The sequence below is a fragment of the Pocillopora verrucosa genome, chromosome 1, assembly GCF_036669915.1.
Source record: "Pocillopora verrucosa isolate sample1 chromosome 1, ASM3666991v2, whole genome shotgun sequence".
NCBI classification, from domain to species: domain Eukaryota; kingdom Metazoa; phylum Cnidaria; class Anthozoa; order Scleractinia; family Pocilloporidae; genus Pocillopora; species Pocillopora verrucosa.
Window position 1 is genome coordinate 36,139,245 of NC_089312.1, and position 11,400 is coordinate 36,150,644.

The 11,400-nt window shown below is 37.8% G+C and overlaps 2 pseudogenes; both read right to left on the reverse strand.

The window, feature by feature from the left end:
• Positions 1-20: 20 nt before the first annotated feature.
• On the reverse strand, positions 21-3,416 carry LOC136279415 (endoplasmic reticulum aminopeptidase 2-like; annotated as a pseudogene).
• Positions 3,417-7,718: 4,302 nt separating this feature from the next.
• LOC136279423 (glutamyl aminopeptidase-like) overlaps positions 7,719-11,400 on the reverse strand; it is an 18,872-nt pseudogene continuing 15,190 nt past the window's right edge.

The following is an 11,400-nucleotide window of genomic DNA, read 5'->3' on the forward strand; positions in this document are numbered from 1 at the left end:
GTTAACACACCTTTTTATTCTTACCGTTTGCATGAGGGGCATATTTGAGAGAGAAGAATATGTTCCTTCCTGATAATGGTAACAGAAAACTTTGCCTTCATTTCCGGTTCATCGAAGCATGGAAACGCCGCTCGAGCGAAAGTCGCCTCAAATAGTGTAGCTGCCAGATAACTAAGAAGAAAAAAATAACTGGGTACAAGTGATCGTCGAGTCGTGTCTATATAAAGCATTGAGAGTTAAAATATAAAACATTAAAAACAACCGGATTGAGAACGTTATTTTACAATTACTTCATGTGTCAGCTGTGCGTTCATCGTCACATGAAGCACCTGGGATATTTGAGAGCACTCACGAAAGTAGAGTTGCTATCGATAACGACTCTAGAAACTCTTAAGCATGTTTCGTGCTTTCCAATCTTACCACGTGCTTCATATCTCAATAAACGCACCCTAGCGCACGAACCAATTGTAAAATGCATACAGTTCAATTATCATACACCTTAGGCCTTTGACTTTTTGAAACATAGCATAAATGCTCTTGTGCATGATGAAATCATTAAGCCTCTTTGTGCTTAGAATGTTCATAAGTCTTTGTCACTTTCTTTATGTTTTCATGAGGGTATTCTTTTGATTCCAGTGTTCTGGGAATACTCTCCGATCAAAAGTCAACAGTCCGCTCCTTGAAAGCAAGGCCGGCTCAGGGTGAAACTGCGTATTTTGACGTGAACCTACAAAAGGCCTATTACCGCTATTTACAGAGAAGAAATCTGAAAAGGCTCGAATTTAAAGGAGCTAATCATTCTTGATCGAGCGCTTTTATAAGGCAACTAAATAAAGAAGAAAATTAAGACATTAAGAGGCAATAAATTAGAGAACAAATCAAACGAGTTAGTCAAGTACTTGCTAAGTACTTGTACCACTGTATGTGGTCACTAAGAATGAATGGGCAACCATTCATAGCTGAAATATCTTTGGAGCTTAGCATTATGATGAGTCAACAAAAAAACTACTCATGTTTTGCAAATAATGCTGAGTGACGCTCAACTGCAGAGACACTGTCATTAACTTGCCTGCTATAAATTAGGAAGAAATATTCAAATCTGGTTTGTCATGCAAATAACTTTAAACTTGCTGAATTGGTTTTGTTATGAACCGTCTTGATGATGTGAAATAGCCGCCGTAAAGAGATTAGAAAGCTGACTTTTCGAGCTTAAGCCCTTCGTCAGAGCGAGTGAATTCGCGGTAAAATTTCCGCACAGCCCCATACTACATTATGCATTCAGTTCTTGGATAGAGAAACAAAATGACAAAAACAATACATTGCCTTGGGAAAACAGATTTGTTTTACAATAGGATGGGACTGTGCGGAAATTTTACCGAATTCGCTCTGATCGCCAATTTTTCTAACAAAAAAAGCTTGCGTTAGGCTGTGACTTCACAGTCGCTAATAGTAGAGACTTCGTCTAAAATAATCTCAATATAACGAATGATATCACTTATCACCAAAGACTTTAATTTGTTTTACTGACCTTTTCTCAACACTTTTTGTCATGTAAGAACTTCTGTAAAATCCGAGAAGTTTGTCTGTCAGTGGATACTCAAATTCGATGTAAATTGCGAAGTTTTGATGTGGCGTGAGCTCTTCACTTACTTCAATGAGAAACATTTCAAGAGTTCTATTTTGCATTGTCTCCGTGACTCTTATATCGCGATCCTTGACTCTTCTTCCGCTTTTTACCCGCGATTGCTCCAGTTCTTTAACACTTCCAGCTGATAAAAGGGGAAAGAATTCTCTCTCTTGTGTAGTTTTAAGCACGGTTGTCCCTGATACGTTCATGTCTTTTAAATGAAGAATAATATGTGTTGTTGGCTTTTCACAGTAACTCGTATTGTAACATTCCCTTTAACATTGAATGATTTCAAATCAGTTTGTAATGTGATTTATAGCTGGTGGGCAAAAGAGTGCGTGGAAGTCGTATTGAATGCCATGGAAATTCCTGACCCTGTGGAGTCCTTTCATTAAGAGCGAGCCTTCGGTGTTCAAAGGTACGACTCTGATAAGGTTAAACTCGCCCAATGAAGAAGAGGCCAGGACCATCCAAATTAGCCGTATGGTCGACAGCAGCATTTCATCAGTTCGTATTATGTCCGCAGGGAAAACAAATAATGGGTGTCAAGGCAGTTCATGAAATACAGTTGATAAAGTCGTTGGTGCTGGGTAATTTCATATGCTTTTAACTGCGCCTAGTTTTTTGTTTGGTGCAGAACAGTTACGGAAATTTGCATTGCAGATTATCAGGGGACAAGTAAAACAGCACTTGAGTTGTCTAGCAATCAACACTGGCACCACTAATACAAAGAAGAAATCATCTTGCGTAAGAGTGTTCATCTGACCGGGTAAAAGTTATAACAAACAATAGCTTTGGGTTCCGGTCGAGCCCACTGACTATGATGTAAAGTGAGAGATGGAAAATATCCCGAGTTGGGGGCAAAGTAGGAAGAGTACTATCCGTTTTAAACTATATGGGGATATGCTCCCAGGAGAAAATATTTTTATAACCGTTCTTATAATCGGTCTTAAAGCATGTATGGATTTTGATCTTTGATTCTGGTATGGTTTAATAAGAAAATGAGATGTACCAAAGATATGTCATTGGACCTGAAATTTAGAGCAAGTTTTACCAATTGTGGACTATGGCACTGCTGCGAAGTTTACACGCAACGACAGAGTATCTGAAACTGGATTTGCAAGTCAATGACAATGTTTAGAAGTGGGACTGAAAATGGGTATGGATCATGTTTATATCTGAAAACGGCTGAGAAATTTTCATTTTTTGATTTGGGACTGGATTTGAGAACCGATCATCAGAGTAAAGATTTCTATAGGTAATCACATGATTTCGAGAGCAATTTGAATAAATGAGCACGAGTAAATTTATTAAAGACTAACAAAATTGTACGAGCCCGTAGGGCGAGTGCAATTTGTCGGTCTTTGAAAACTTAATAAGTGCTTATTTATTCCAGATTGCACGAGAAAATCATGTGACTACGTGTTAATAATAAACATGAAAAAATATGAGATAGCTTATCATAATAAAGCATAAGCAAAGCGCGCGCATCAAGTGCAAAAATATTTATTCACACCGTGCGTTCGGTCAAAATAACCGCGTACGATCAAAACAATAATATGCAATGATATCTTCACATCTGTAAGGCGCAAAAAAGTTCAAAGTCCGGCTAAACATTTCAAGTAATTGTCCAGTCTGTGTCAAATCACTTTCGATGAAATGGAATCGTCGTTTCTGAGGTTTAACCATGTTTGTTTTTAATTTCGGCGTTGGATCGCTCGAGTAAAGTGCTAAGCTGGGTCGGCTCGTAATTTTCGATTTCATTGGCAATTCCTTCTCTAAACACCATTTTTTCCAAACCGACAACCAAAATGCAGTGCCTTTAACAGAGTTTTCGTTGTTTGAGCTGTTCTTCAGCCGCGGTGGCGAAAGAAAACTTCCTAAAACGCCGGCTATTGTTTCGCTCGCAAATTTTCAAATTTTGTTGCGACATCCAAGGCTCGCATTTGATTGGCTGTCTATGAGTTCTTTGATTATGACCAATCAGAATGTATGATTTGTTTCTTTGTACTAAATTAACCCTCTCTGCACTGGATTAACTCACTTCTACCCTGAATTACCTGAAAACTGCATTTATCTTAACTAATCAGAACTGAGTGGTTTTTTCATGTACATTATTAGCAAATTAAAAGCGTGAAAACGATAAATAAGGAAGAACTGTGCTCTTTTTAAAAAGAGAGGAGTTATTGTCTGCTCATTAGTGTTAGCGGTGTGCCGTGACTTCAAAGCCTGAAGTGGCCTTATCTAAAATAAATGCAGGCATGGGCTAAACTTTTGAAGAAAAAACACTTCCATTTCCACCAATAAACCTTTAATGGGCGCAAGGAATTCTACATATCATATTGCTCAGAAGAAAAATGTGTAGCCTTAGTAAATTGAAAAAAGGGGAATTCTTGTCCGGCAGGTTTAGTGAGTCTTTTTTTTTTCTTCAGCGAAGATGAGCTATTCTGTGATTACGAATAGCAACATAACGAAACAAACTGTGGCATTGGCTTTATTTTCAATTATACTTAAGTACCCTGTAAAATAGCTCAATTGCTCTATGATTAGCATTTGAATGTTATCAGACCTCGATTTACATATATTTTCTAGCTTGGCCTTCTACATTTTCCAGCCGAAAGCTTGCTTTTTCAACAAATTTTTGACCAGGAGGTTTTTATGTAACATGATAGGACGATAGTCTTTTACCACGAGCTTTTTAAAATACCTTTAAGAAAACATTTGAATCAAAAGGCGCGTGAGCGATAAGGTTTTTATGTCAAGTGAGTCAAAACTATATCAAGCTCTTAAAGAGCAGTAGTTTTGCCAAAACGCACAGCTTAGTAGGTTTAAACGAGAATACGAACCAGAAAATTAGCAAATGCATATGATCCAACGCGCTATACTGTCCGAAAGGGCAAATTATTCGACATCAACCATTTGATCGGTCTGTTCAAAGGATGTTTGGTGCTATCAGTTCATAACAATGCTCTTGATTTTACGCTTTCATGACAAACTGTACCGGCCCCGGAAAAAACAACACGGCTGTGAACAAACTGTGTTGTCGTGTGCAGAGTATAAGCAAAACAATTAACAACGCTGCATCGTCAACATGAATAGAGCGACATGAAGAGGAGAGAAAGAGTCATTTATTTCATAACATTGTGCAACAAGTTCAACTTGAACCACATGAGTTAAAGACATAAAAGCAAGGAAGAAGTGTTCCTAAAAAGAACACTTCAATTCGTCAACGAAGCCCGCAACCTTACTGTAAAGGATTACATCATCTAACATTATCAAGAAGAGAAGCTGACGAGGTCACCTTAGTCTTACCACCATAAGATGTCAAATACCATTCTATCCTTCAGGGTAAAGGTGGTTTTTAGTTCATCCCTAGCTGTGTATAAAAATTAGCTCTCTTCTTCTTTCTTTATTTTTGATGGACAGTGCTATATTTTCCTGGAACCCCAGAATAAGAATTATCTGATTGTATGCAATTTCCTTTTGCTCCAGCCATTACTCAAAACGGCTTTCCTTCATTTGCCATTACTAGGGAGTGGCCATATTATTCTTTGAAAGAGGAAACAATTTGTTTCTGTTCCTGTTCACCCAAATTATCCTTTTTCGGCAGCATCTTTCTTTTCATATTTTTTTCATGACTTTTATCTCTAAAGCATATATATTTGAGCTACTCCGCTGCTACGAACATTTTCTAGAGGAAATTAATCTCTGCTCCCTAAAGAATGGCGCCTCCCTGAAGAAATTTAACACTCAAAATATTAGGACAATGAAACTGCTGACAAATTGAGATCAAACTTACTATACTTACGATTTAAACTCACCCTTACCCACACGAGAGATTATAAACAAAATCAAGATCCAAAACTTAACGAATACAAGAGCAGTTCTTGATTATAATATATTTTTCACTCATTAAAATTTGCTTAGAAATGGGCGACTATGTGACTTCCCTACGAACCTTACCGTTATCACTATTGCACTTTTAAATCTCCACGAGCGATGAAAACAATCAAGTGTGGCTGACTCAAAAGTTTTAAAGTCGCCGCCACAGCCAAAACACCGAAAGGCATTTAAACCCAGCTGAAGCTAACCCTTTATTGTCGTTATTCCTAAACCATTTTTTTTCAATTAATGAATTGAAAAATAAATGGTAATGACATTTTTAATATTTCTCCGATCCCATTACAATCTCTTTTATTCCAACTCAACGAAATAAAAAAATAAAAAAGCGGCCCCTCCGTTGTGGGAAAAGCAAAAATGTACAACACCTTTAACCAAAACAATATAAGCAATCCTGACTTAAAAAATAAAAGTTAAGCCACATAGGCTTAGTATTATATAAATATTTTAAATCAATATTTCACAATCAAGTGAATGCACTTTCCAGTAAAGTTAATACATTAAAAACAAGACTATGACCATAATTAAAGATTTCAATTGTGATAAATTAAAATCAATGTAGTAAATCCCTAGAAAAACATATTAATTCTTATATTCAAACTAGATCCCTTACGGGTTGCCTTTAATCTGTAATCCTCCAGCGGGATAATCTTAAATCAACTAACGATTTAAAAATTTCACAATTAAACTGATTTAAAAAGGAAGTGATCATCAATTTCCATCTTTGGAAGGTTTTTGAAAAATGACCTTAGTAAACGAAAACTGAAAAAAGAAAGAAAAGGGAAAGAAAGAAAGGCAACCCGAGGAGCTGCGAGGTTTAGGATGTAAGAACTTCAGTGAGTTCCACTGCATGATTGTACTTATAGCCGAAAAAATAAAGGGGTGAAGTACAGCTCCAGCTTATTAGAACGGTATACCTTCTGTCGATGTTGCGAAGTGCAGATGCCAGAGGTTTTATTGTCAGTCGACGCGGTAGGTTTTGACTGGTTTCAAGTTTTAAGTAACAACGAAGGCAATTATATTGATGCACTTCTAGCATACCTGGCACAAAGTTATACCTTCTAAATTTACCGACCGGGTTGTTCCGGGTGAATGCAGAATTCGAACTATTCAACGGCCGTCATTATTTGTATCTCTCGTCTAAACTTGTTGACATGTACAGGGTGATGTGGGTTATTGATAGGGTAAGGGTGAACGTTGAGAGCTAGACGAAATCTTGAAGCCAGGCAACGACAGTGTGGCGGTAGGCTTTCAGCCATTGTATATTGGCTTTAATACTTCCAAACTTTGAAGTACCAGCCAGCTTGCATGACCCTGTGTCTTTTATTCGCAAAAAAAAGAAACTTCAACTGGAAAAAAAAAAAGATTAAAATTTTAGGGAAATCGCAACTAAACGCGCTATGACATGGTTGGTAACAAAGTTAACGGGTAACAAGTGTGTTTCAGCTCGATAAAAATGGACAACTTACAGTGATTTTATGTCATTAAACTTCACTCACTTTTGAATAAACCACGTTGGTAAGTGTTTAAATTATCCGTCGATGGCAGTTTCTTAAAGAAACAACTTACTTAAATTTCAAAAACTTAGCTAAACTAGTTAGGTTATAATGTTGCCAGGTAGTCGGTTTATTACTATGGTTGGTTTGATGGACAATTTGGCTTCCATTTTGAATTGTTTTTCTTTTCCATCCGCTCGTTATTTGTCACTCTGTATTTAGTTCAAATTATAGACAGTGTTCGCTAATTTTACCATTTTCCTTATACATTTTAACTGATAGAGGTAATTGTTTCTCTCTGGGCCTTCACTGCTAACAGCACGTTTTTTAATTAATTAATAATTAATCAATAAATAATTAATTGAAGGAGTTACCAAAAATCGATCTATCAAGCTACACAGAATCTCTGCAGACAGCTAGATAACAAAGCTTAACAAAGAAAGAAAAAGGCTTAACCAAGTTCGATAGACGAAACAGCGAGTTGAAACATTTCCTTACATCCTCGCATTTCTTCTCCGTGTTGAAGTGCGCTGTAGTAGCCTTGATGAGGACGACTGAATGCAAAAGAACCTGTACCATATCTGATTTAGAGGGAGACAAAAAAAACATTAGCCATCATACAGTGGATGGCTGATGCCATTCACGGCCGAGAATGAATTTTCATTCAATTGCCATGACGCTTCCGAAGTATTTCCTCAACTTTTTTTCGACGATTTGGCTTTAAATTTCACGTGACCTTTGAAACAGTTAATCGTAGTTCTTGCCTGCACAAACTCCCACGCCATTATGCGACCTTCTGGATCTGTTGAGCGATCGAGTTCGATAACAGCCACGGCGTCCTGGGAACGAATCTTTACCGGGTTCAAAGCAAATAACGAAGAAGCCTGAAAGCAACCATAAGAGTGGGAGAGACGGTCAATAAACAGAACAGGGGAGCGATTCAATAAAAAAGGTAATAAGAATAATTTGATGCCGGAATTTTCGCAATTAAACCTGGAAAGCCCTTCAAACCTTTTCTCGAGGAGGAGAGAGGAATTCACAGAACTATTTGCATCAGAGAGTGAGCAATGGGTTACTATTCACCGATCAAAGATAACAACCTCTGAATGATGAACAGTCAACTCTGGACGTCCCCAAGACGGTCTGTACTAGGGACAGCATCTATTTCTCATTTACACAAATTATATGTAGTGATGGTATCGCCTCTATTCCTTTGAATTATGTCCAAGATACTACACTGTTTCAGGCTTTTGTTGATAAGCCAGCCGTTATCAGCTGGTCGCCTCAATTATGATTTAAATAAGACCTCGGAGTGAGCTGAAAAATGGTTAGTACCGGTAATTATAGATCATGTTAAATCTCGAAATTTTATTTATTTCTCTTAAACGTTACACGGAACACCAGCCCCCTCTATTTTTTTAAGTCCAAGGTCGTCAAAAACGTGGAGTTCTCATACGACCTTAGGCTTAAGTTTACACAGTAAACTGTCGATGAGAAATCAACATGTGAAGATTTCGAGAAGGCTTCTAAGCGATTAAACATACTCTGAAATTTGTTAATCACAAAGTTGATAGCTTCACGTCATACATGTTTGTCCAAAAGTCTGATAAAGACACTCATGGAATATGGGATGTCATCTGGAAAATGTCATGACTGTGATTCCAGCTATATTGGCTACAGCTCAATATACAGTCGCAATGGTGGCCTCAGGGAGTCATGCAGAGAACCAGCTCTAGTTTACGCGAGGAAGCTTGCTTGGGAGCTTGTATGTATTAGGAGAGAATTACAGTAATCGAGCCAATTTAACAAATAAATAACAAATGCTGCTCACGTTATTAAAATGAACTAGTGACCAAACTCGCTCTGGCGAAAGGCTATCGCTCAAAACGTGCTTCATGCTTAGAAATTCTTTACGATATATAGCCAATTAACATTACCAGCTAAGTTGATAAAACCAAATTTATTCTTATATTATTTTTTTTTTTTTTTTTTCAATGCATGCATCTATCGAAGACACTCGTCTCAGGACAGGGGTTTTATTGTCTTAGAGACAACGTCTTTTCAAAATACATAGTAGTGCGGGCCTATTTGCGAAGTGCGGTTTTGACTCTGACTCAGTGAAACACTTTTGTATTACCTAAGGTATGGTACCCTTGGCAATGTCCTCTTATTTCTGCTGGTAATCTTCTCAGCGAAAGTGTGGTAGCGTGCAGCGATGGTGTAACGAAAAAACATTTTATAATTGTTCCTGTTTAAGTCTGTAAACGACGATGTCAACTGTGCTTTTTTCACGATAGTATAAGTTCTATAAAATCGCTTTGCGCTGGCTACTGTTTGCTTGCTTAAATAATCCCAAACTATGTAGTTTTAAAGGGGTATAGTTTCTAAGGAAACTGTGGTGCTGCGTTGGTGGGAGAGTCTAACAGGGGTATTTAGGGTTCTCAATTGAGTTGAAAACGTCAATTGGCCATCGTAAAGAGGTTTAAAGCCTGACGTTTCGAGCGCTAGCCCTTAGTCAGGGCGATTGATGGAGGGATAACGCGTTAGCCCTCTCTGGCGAAGAGCTAACGCTCGAAAATGTCAGCCTTCAAACCCTGTACGGTGGCCACCAATTACGTTTCAACTCAGTTGATATGTGAGTGTAACTCGTTATTATCGTAAATTTGCTTGTTGTTTGTATCTGTTGTGTGTGAGCCTGTATAAATTGAATTAAAGTTTGTAAAATGGTGATCCCCTTGATAGGTCTGAGTGCTTTTGGGAAAAACAACGAACAAATATGTTTAAAAATGAAAGGGGGAAAAAACCGGTCTTTACCTCTTTAAACATTCCTGGGTTCCGACTGCTTGTGATGTGCGTACATCAAACTTTCTCTTTCAGTCGCGACTTTCTCAGCTTGGAAACGATGGAAAACCTCAGTCCCAAGTTTGTTCATCTGCATACTTCAAACCCACGATATAAACTACGTTCTCAAGTTTGGTCGAATCCTAGGGACGACCAACAACTTTGTTATTATCTATCTAATAAAACTTGCATATACAGCGGAAGCACAAGGCTAATGGAGCTTTAATAGAGTATCTTATATTACAGGATGTACCCTCGGATCAAGTACTAAGATAGTAAAATAGTGTAAGCGTTTCTTGAAGTGTGTTAAATTTTTCCAAAAATATCAAGCTGCCTTGAATCTTTTACAACAACAGTAAAAGTGAGCAATTCGACGAAAACACCATGTTCTGCGACATTTTGTGATTAACGACGCATTTTTTTTTAAATAACCTACGCATTTTGGGACACAATAACGCCATTTTTTAATAACCTCCGCAGTTTTGTAATAACTAACGCACTTTCTGAGAAGTGTTTGCGACGTGGGTAATAAAGGCTGCGGTATCTTGTATAACTCGGCGGTCTACGTGATTTGGAATTACATTCTGCAGCAGTCAAAACGAAACACAAACACTGAAAATCTCAAATGGGTAGCTTGTTCAGCATAAATAAACAGGAAAAAAAAAAAATACTAACGGTTTGCCGCCGTTCAACCAGCCATCAAACTGCCGTAACGCTTCTCTCGCATTTTCTAATAATTTCGGTCTATCTCAGGAAACACATCGGCATAATCACTTTGCGAGGTGCAATATTGTGGCACGAAGATAGCGGTAAGGCAAAAATTACATCAGGATTTTTTCAGTACCTCGGGAATACCACAATCGACGGCTTTGACGGTTCGAAGATTACCAAAGTCATATGAAGGCCCCATCTGCAACAAAAAAAAGAAAAACATATCCGGGCTGGCGGAAGGGGGGAGGGCCTTGTAAAGACCAACCAACGTAAGTTATTGATTGTGGCCAATAAGTGCGAGATTACAGCAACAGCAAAGCGCCAAAACAAATCAAAATGTTTCTCCAAGTCATGCAGGACAATTCCCTTTTTGTTTCTATAATCTTCACCTCTTCAAATGCGGATCTGGTCAGGTTATTCCCTAACCTAACTCGGAATGCTATCCTGTGAATTGATGCAAGATATAAAGCTAAAAAAAAAAGTTAAAATGCTTATGAGGATTGTCAGTAAAAAAAAAAATTAAAGAGAAGGTCCCTTACTATGAAAACCTGGTGTGAAACTCTTTATACATAACAATTTATTGCCTAGACAAAAGTGTTTGTAAGATTTTTACGATAAGAATCTTGGGAACTCGTCCGCCTATTTTGAGCAAATCACGACCAGTGTGCGCAAACTGATGCCGCTATTTGCATGGTGGGTAATAGAAACTTCGTAGTTAAGTTCTCTAATGCTCGCATAGAACATGCTCCGAGGAACTTAAAAACTCTTTGAAGTGTTTCTTGCAAGTGAAAGGAAGAGAAGAAAAATTGAGGAACTTTTAGCTTC